The following is a 7,173-nucleotide window of genomic DNA, read 5'->3' on the forward strand; positions in this document are numbered from 1 at the left end:
CGCTTGGGCGAAGATGTAACTGTAGCATGCATATTCATATGTCATACCTTGTCCTTTCTATAAATGCATAACTACTTGATGTTTTACATATTGTTGATACATGCTTGATATGATGCAGGACAAATGTATAATGTGCCGCCTGTACTTAAAGAGAAAACCCTGGTTAAAAGAAAAAATGAAGATGTCAATGCATCCCCTTCTTTGAACAGAATTAGTTTAGTACTCAAAAGTATGGAGTGTTTAACCAAAGGTGCACTTTTGTTTAACGTGGAAGGATATGTAGACTTTCAAGAAAGAAAAATAATACACTATTTTCCCTTTCAAACCTTCCATGATGTCCACTGACCAGAGTTCAAAGTTCCACTGCCGGCAATACGGTTCTCATTAATTTTCTATGCACTAATTGCAATTTCAAGTCAGCGGACCTTGTGCATTTTTTCCAAAAATTGGTTAATAAATGAGCAATTTTTTCAACCGTGTGAACATGGACTTTTCCTAAAGACCTCATTTTAAGGCACATACTCTTATATTCAAGTCACTTTTTGTATGTAAAAAATCTGCGGACCAAGCTCAAAGCCCGCAGAAGGACAATCAAGATCTTCCAACTTGAAAATGGACCCAAAGTAATCGGGGGATTTCATTGGCAAATGTTTATCTATCCTTCTATAATATAGAGGCGTGCGTTTGCTGCAACTTTGAGCCACTGCAGACTCACTTTTCCTTCATTTTCTTCATTGTGGGAAGGTCCTAGATCTGGTAGTCCACATTTATTTCTCTTCTGTAGAGGATTTTTGCAAACTAGATTTTTAAGTGGATTTCTTTTAGGAGACGACAATCACCCAGGTTCTTGAACACAAAGGGGAATGTGTGTGATTCACAGACTCCAAATAAAAGAGTTAAAATACTGAAACGTCCCCCTTAATATCTATCCTTTGAAAACCTTTTTTTATGGCAAAATGAGAAGAATGAAATGAAAGCCTGATATGTCTACTTTGTTTACATTTGTAAAGACAAACTTGTCAGGTTCAGTTTGGCCTCTTCATGTATGAACAGGCACCGGATATCCAAACATCAAGGCATTTCTAAAAGTGAAAAAGACACCGTGAGGAAGAGTTGCCTGCCACATCCAGTACTACTGCACCAGTGGTGGTATCTATGAGTGGTACTGCGCCATCAACTGCATAGAACGCAGAAGAAAGAAACAAGGTCAATTGTTTCTGGTAAATAGCAATATAAGACACTTTCAGCGCCAGATATACTACTGTAAGCGAACTGCACAACACCTTGAGTTCCTAGGTAACCGGGACTGTGTTCAGCAGCGAAAGAGTGTGTTTTTGTATCCTCCTGTTTGTATAATCTCACTTCATTTTTATGGTCTATCTTGACACCGCAGTTGTCCTCAGACAATTGGGGCTTTGGCTCTGTCCACATGTGATCCAGGAGTACACATTTTGATTGGGCAGAGGAAGTGTGATTTCACAAAAAAAGTGCTTGGCCTCCGCAGAGCTGTGATCATTTTGTTTATCTATCTAGCTGCCTGAGGCTGAACTTTCTGGGGCATACACTTGGCATTGTAATGTTATTAAAATTTCTTAGAAAATGTATGGTGTTTATCTCTGGCAGCAGCACAGATAGGAAAAGGCAGTCATTAATTTACATGGATTTTTTGGTCTGGCTTGATAGTACATTCGTAAGTCAGACCTACTGGCATTGCCAAATGCTTGTTATAAACCAACAGAGGCATTCAGTGTTAGACCTGTCAGCCTTAGGGTGGTCTCCCCCCACCTTTTTTCCTTCCTCCTCCATTTTTACTGATCTTGTTTTTGCTGGCCTTAGGACTTTACCACTGCTAACCAGTGCTAAAGTGCTTGTGTTCTCTCCTCTAAACATGGTAATGATGGCCTATCCCCAGTTGGTATATTTAATGTACGTATAAGTACATCAGTACATTATAAGTAGTAAAGTTGCACTACATGTACACAGAGCCTGTAAATTAGATGCTACCAGAAGGACTGTGTTATCAATCAACAAGGAAAACCAATTGGATCGGTCAGGGACCTTGGGTAAAGGTATATTACAAAAAACAGTGGTCTGTCGTAGGAAGGATAAGGGAGAAGCAATAAATATAGACATACAATGAGATCTATATTGCATTGTCCAGCCGGACAAGAATATTTTAATATTTGGATTAAGACAAAACAATAAAGTGGATGCACAAACTCTGTAACAATAAGAACACACAAAGGAAAGGGGGGGCTCAGGCATAGCTCATTGCTTGAAAAGTAATAAACAAATTGGCAAGCACGAATGAAGACCTATGGATACTCTGCCAGGATGGACTGCTGTACTGTTGAAAGACTGCCACTCTGCTGGACTCCTGCTTTGCTGTGCTGACATGCTACCCTCTTGCCTGGGAGAGAAGGACTGGACCAGCATCTCGTGAACCCAGACTCTAGAGTGACTCCAAGAGCTAATTGTCTGGACTCCTGATCTCAAGCCTCAGGAACATAACATCTTTGCAAAAATCCTGCACCTGGACTCTGCCATCTGTGAGTCTACCCTGACAAATGATGTCATCCCAGTCCTGGACCCATGGGAGTGGGCTTAAGGTGCTTTACCAGCCTCTGCTGATCCAGCGGAACAGACACATCTCCTCTGCTGCGCTGCACAACCCCGAGCAGAACCAACGCATTTACACCTCTCCATCGCAAAGACTCGCATTGCCTTTGGAACCACTACTGTGCGACGCATTCTCAGTGCAGGCCCCACCATCTCTCAGCTACGACAGCCTCAACTACATAGTCTGCATCACAGCCTTACTGGGTCCCTGTAGCCAGCCCGTGCACAATCACGGTCGGCCTAAACCTGTGACTAAGACCCGGTCCGGTGCAATCAGATAGCCACAGTTGGGCTTTACGTCTTTTGGTGCCTTTTTCTCTAAAAACTTTAAAATTCAATATCTCTGGTTCTACTCATTGGATTTTTGTTGTTTTGCATTTGTTTTATTTATTAAAATGACAATTTTTCTAACTCTGTTGTGGGCCCCTTTTGTGGTCACTGTGTTACTGTTTGAAGTGCTGCACGAATACTTTACACATTGCCTCTGTGTCAAGCTACCCGCTCGTTGAGCACAGGTTAATTTCGGGGTTGCTTGGGATTTCACCTTGAGCAGAATTGTGGTTGCTGCTTGGGTTTCACCATCCTCAACCAACAATACAATTTCTTACATTAGTGTACAGCAGTAAGGATTAGGGGGCATATTATCAACAAACGGCGTTAAAATTATCGCCGCTTTAGCGGCAGAAAACTGCAGCTAAAGCAGCGATAATAGGCTTGATCATATGCCCTGGAGAATTCCCATAGAAGCCCATGTTTTGGTGTCAACATGGACTTCTATGGGAATTCTCTGCGGCATATTATCAAGCCCATTATTGCCAGTTTTCTGCCGCTAAAGCGGGGATAATTTTAACGCAGTGCTTGATAATATGCCCCTACGACTTGTGTTTGTGCAATGCCTTACAGTAATCTTGTGTTACACCCCACATACATAATCCAAAACCAATTCAATTTTAAATTCTCCTTGATTGGCTTCTTTTTTTCAAGTTCTTCCTGTTCTGTCTGAAACCACACCTGCAAGGATGAAATTCGAGCTGGTCAACATGGATGTCTACATTGAGGCCCAGCTTAAGGAGTTTTGCGAGGAGAGAGGACTTCCTGCCAAGAGCACCTCTAGGAAGGTGGAGTTGCAAAAGCCCATCAATCACTGGTTGAAGCCACAGAAGGCGATGATGGAATGGAAGGACAAGGAGAAGGCATCCCCGATATGTAGCCTTCAACTAAGGGGGATGACTTGATCCCTGAAGTGGAGCCCTCTGCCAGGGAAGGAAGCATTGTCTCTTCCCCATCCTATCCCCAAAGGAGCTGGCAGAGCGAGAGTTCAAGCAGGAAATGGCCAGGTTTAGGATGGAAGAAAAGAAGGCTGAGAAGGGTTTGGAGAAGAAAAAGGTATTATTGACTCATGAACTGAGTTTGAAGGAGCTGGATATCAAGGCCAGGCAGAGTCCATCGGCGATGGTGTCAGCAATTCTACAGTGTCTGAACGAGACATCCTCAAGGACCTGGTGCCCAGTTATGTGGTGGTATATGACATTGAGAAGCGGTTTTATGCTTACGAGGTAGCCCTGAGGGTTCATAAGATCTCAGAAGAGTGGGGGGGGGGGGGGTTGTGAAAACACATGCCTACTGTGGGGGGGAACAACCTTCTTACTTTAGAGGTTGGGGACCTAACCAGGTACACCTCCATAAAGGCCATCTTGGTAGCTAAATTTGGGCTGACCCCTGAGAAGTACTGCAAAATGCTCAGGGACAGCACGAAGCTGCCTAACCAGTCCTGGTTGGATTTTGTGGACTACTTTAGCAAGGCACTCCATGGTTCAGTACGGAGCAGCAAAGTTAATGACTACAGTGGGATGTACAATCTAATCTTGAGAGAGCACATGCTGTGTATTTGTTTTCCAATCAAGAATGGGCCCCTACAAACATTAAATCGCTCCATTTACTTGTCAAAGGATATTAGGACCCTATCATTACTAATTCCAGCATAGGGTGCCATAGCACTTTACGTTACAGACAATAAGTGTGTTAATCAGTGTAATAGAAATATTACATATGACAATGAGAGTTACTATGAGATTTAGGAGCCTCATATCATCATTACTTGTAGAAATTACATGTTAAGAGTGCACGGTCAGGAGAATTACAAAGTCAGGATTAAAAAAGTAATGCAGTGATTGGAATAGTCTGTACTAACAAGACTTTATTACTACCCAAGAAACCTTTCTTTCCAAAATTAGAATAACCGATTTTTTGAAAAAGCAAAAAGGATCTAAACCCGTGAGTTGCAATGTGCATGCAGCTCCCTTATGTCGGTTCATTGCTCGTCGTGTAATAGTATGACCGCAACTTATGGACTGGAAAGTAACAAAAGTATTTCTGGGCCCACTTACCTATCTAGATAAAATAGAAATATGTGAGCTGCATGTTACATGAGGCGCTTTGTAGCATACATGTTAAGCCTCTGCTTCTTCAGAGTCAAACCTGTGTCTGGATAACATCTACTACGCATTAACCACCAAAGTTATTATAATACCTTGAAATTTGCTAGCCACGAATAATTCTCTGCAGCAGGTGGCTTAACCCGATAAAATATTTTACAACGCAGACTCTTTTTGGCCAATTAAGCAACCTATCACTGGGTCAATTTTTTAAACAATATATGTCGCACTCTATTTTCATCACTCCACCCCTCGTGACTGCACAACTTTTCCAATGCTACACGTTGAACTCCCAATTTACGGTTTCCCGTAGTATTTTATAATTCCAGTGCTGATTCTTGTGTATATATATTCTTATAGAGTATATCTATATCATAGTTGTAATTGCAAAGGGAAAAAAAACTGCTGGCTTTTGCTAGTTACCAACCAAGAGCGAAGGATGTGGCCTCACGGCTTCAGCTACTGACCTTGGAGCTGGAAAACCGGGTTCGAGCCTCGGCGTCGGCTTAGCATCCTGTGCTTCTGAGCAAGTAATTTAATCTCCCCCTGCCAACCAAAAAATGAATGTGTCCTTGTGTAACATAACTGGTGCTCATAGCGCTCCCATATCTTCGGGTCGAGTTCGCGCTATATACATATGAAAAACAGAACGAAGGAATGAAAATACCATCGGGTAAAAACGAAGGGCAGCCTGCCAAAATAACATTAGTACCGCTTTCGTTATCATCCTCTCACACTTGAAGCGCAGCAAATCACCCACTCTCCTATGCCGCCCCACAAATGAACAATTACCTATGTCCCTCCAGCAACGCTTCCCACTTTAAGATTTATTTCCACACCCCCAAAAAAATCTAATGAAGTCCCTGTCCTCCTTTTGTGTACCCAATCTCTTATAAATTACTGTTTCCTGTTCATTATTGCCATCGCTTTCCTTTTCGCCTACTGAGCCAGTGTGAGCTCACGTGACGGACGTAAGAAAACGTCGTTGCTAAGGGCGGTTTGTATTCTAACAGCAGAGTCGCTATCGTTAAGTTTTTCCTCTATCAAGCACCTAAATCAATTACATGCATCTAAGTCAAAACAGTAGATGGTTTACCCATTTATGACATGAGACTTCTGAATGAAATACTACGCAGCGGCCGCCTTTCTCTCTTATTATTTGCATTTGAATTTCCTGCCGAAGATATAATTGAAAACATACTCGCAACCGATTTGCCCAAGTGGATTCCTGCAACTGCTATTATTTCACCCTTGTTTTATCAAAATTAAATAAAAAATCCTGCGACTCCGCCGGGACTCGAACCCGGAACCTTTGAATGCCTCCAAACCTCTAGAAGTCCAATGCGCTATCCATTGCGCCACGGAGCCACCTGTTGGATTCGACGGGAAGTTCTTACGTGACTTGTTATGAACTTGCGCCCAGTCTTTCATTTTGATGTGATTTTGATGAGCTATAAAATTGTTCACGACAAAAAATGGTCGTTTTTACAACGTTCGAACAAGTAAGCTTTTATCCACTGGCTTTTTGAGCCTTTGTGTTCACAGATGTGCTTTTTGTTTTAAGCCTTGCGTTGTTTTCTTTTTAGTGATAATATTATTTGCTGCCCCGGACTCTGCCTCCCAACAAATCGACTCCCAGCCTCCTCTTGCAGCCACACTCTCACTCACTTCTCAGTCTCCCCTTGCCCTGGTAGAGTCTTAATAAATCCCCTCTAGCCCATCTTTCAAGAGATGGGTGCAGGAGGCTGTCCACTTTAAAGCATCCCTGGGCCTCCTGACCAGAGCCCCAGCTACCCCTAGGCCCAGGGTAGCTTCAGCAGAGCCAAATGGATTGCGAGGTTATCCCCCCTCCACTCACGACGAACGTGCCTATTTACAGCCTCAGCTGCTTAGCTGGGGTTTTCCTAAACTAACCCCGCCATCGGGTCTATTGGCATGTATGCTGCTTGCGTTCTATTGCTGTTACAGCATTTATGTATATCGCAAACAAACCTGGTCGATAGGCAGCTGCTGATGCCACAGCTGTTTCATCACGCGGCACGCCTCCACGTTCACTTATCTAAAACGTGCATGCACTGAAACTGAAATCCCAACTATTTTAGGGCAATACTGTCCATTG

The 7,173-nt window shown here is 42.9% G+C and overlaps 1 non-coding gene across 1 annotated transcript; it reads right to left on the reverse strand.

Moving 5' to 3' along the window:
* Positions 1 to 6,336: 6,336 nt before the first annotated feature.
* On the reverse strand, positions 6,337 to 6,422 carry TRNAR-UCU (transfer RNA arginine (anticodon UCU)). The gene is given in 2 exon segments: positions 6,337 to 6,372; positions 6,386 to 6,422. It is a non-coding gene; the product is annotated as a tRNA-Arg (tRNA).
* Positions 6,423 to 7,173: the final 751 nt, after the last annotated feature.

This window comes from Triturus cristatus, chromosome 4_2, assembly GCF_964204655.1.
Source record: "Triturus cristatus chromosome 4_2, aTriCri1.1, whole genome shotgun sequence".
Classification (NCBI taxonomy): domain Eukaryota; kingdom Metazoa; phylum Chordata; class Amphibia; order Caudata; family Salamandridae; genus Triturus; species Triturus cristatus.